This window comes from Fragaria vesca, linkage group LG6, assembly GCF_000184155.1.
Source record: "Fragaria vesca subsp. vesca linkage group LG6, FraVesHawaii_1.0, whole genome shotgun sequence".
NCBI classification, from domain to species: domain Eukaryota; kingdom Viridiplantae; phylum Streptophyta; class Magnoliopsida; order Rosales; family Rosaceae; genus Fragaria; species Fragaria vesca.
The window spans coordinates 24,756,971-24,758,313 of NC_020496.1; positions in this window are offsets into that span (position 1 = coordinate 24,756,971).

A 1,343-nucleotide genomic window follows, 5' to 3' on the forward strand; every position below is an offset into this window, starting at 1 on the left:
ATAATTTTATGTAAGAATAGAATGTTCACTTTTGTGTTATTTAGCATAGGAGGGTCTCACTCCTAATTTAGCTAAAGAATAGACTTTCAAAACGAGCAATGAGCATTGCAGGGGGCCAATGCGACATCGAGGAAAGGCCGGTGCACCTCAATTGCTTGAGGAATTGACCGGACGACCTCCAGGAAGTTGGAGTCGTGTTCGGGTGACGTCAATGTCCCCCGGGTCACCACCATGCTTCATGGTGATGCTAGGTCTCGAATGTCTTCGTTTTGAGCGGAAGAATGGATGTCCATGAGAATTTCTCAAAATTTGGATCATTATATCTCTTCCAGGTTGACCAATTTAGTCAAACCAAAACCTATATGAGTCAGTGTCCCAAATATCATGTTTGGCGACAATATGAGATTCGATATTCGAATTATAGTGACATACAGTCCACTAGATTGACTCATGAATTTCTCCAAGATGCGCTTCAGTCCGCATTCATGAGAATGTATACACAAAAGAATTCTTGTTCATTCTCACAATGTGTTTTCAAATGAAAACCATTAGCATAAATGTCTTTAAAGCTCAACATGGTTCCTTAGAATGTTGTGGATAGTTCCACTATCTGCGAAGCACTCAATGTCTCTATGAGACATAACTACAAGGAGTAGATAGGCGAGTAAATAGTTCTACTTGAACCATTTAGAAGGATTGAAAGAAGCTACGAAAAACTGCAATCCCGAGAGTGCATAAAAGTTTCCGCGCAGAATGACCTTTACGAACTAAAACAGCCATAACTTCTTCGTTAAAATAGATATGGACGAACCGTGTAAAGTTCTGAAAACTAGACTCATAGAGCTTTCCAATGATATAAAGCTCACTGTCTGGTTCGTCCGGAGCTGTTCACAAAGCTCAAACGAAGTTGACTGTCCAGAAGTGACAGATTGCTGTTTTTCGCAGATTTGGCATGTGCGAAGCTGTGAAGCTTGCAGGTGGCGTGTAGGCTTTTGCCTTAGCCAAAAGTGACGTGTGTATGATCAAAACCAAGTCCTTTCGATCGTTCTAAGGTCGTAAACTCCATGACTAGTTAGCAAAAGCTCCCTGACATGAACATAAACTAACTCAGAGGACCTAGAGGATCCGATCATGATGATAATTTTCCAGCTTTGATAAGTCTTCAACGTCTTTTGCAAGACGGCAATTGGTTTAATAGCGTAGGGGGATCCAAAATCAAAAGCTTTCGGTAACTCCAAGTCAGTATGACCAGGCATGTCCGTGGAGGGTCGGTAGTGCGAGGCACACTTAAAACCACTATCTCCTTAATTTCGGACAATTCTAAGACATCACACTGAGCTTGG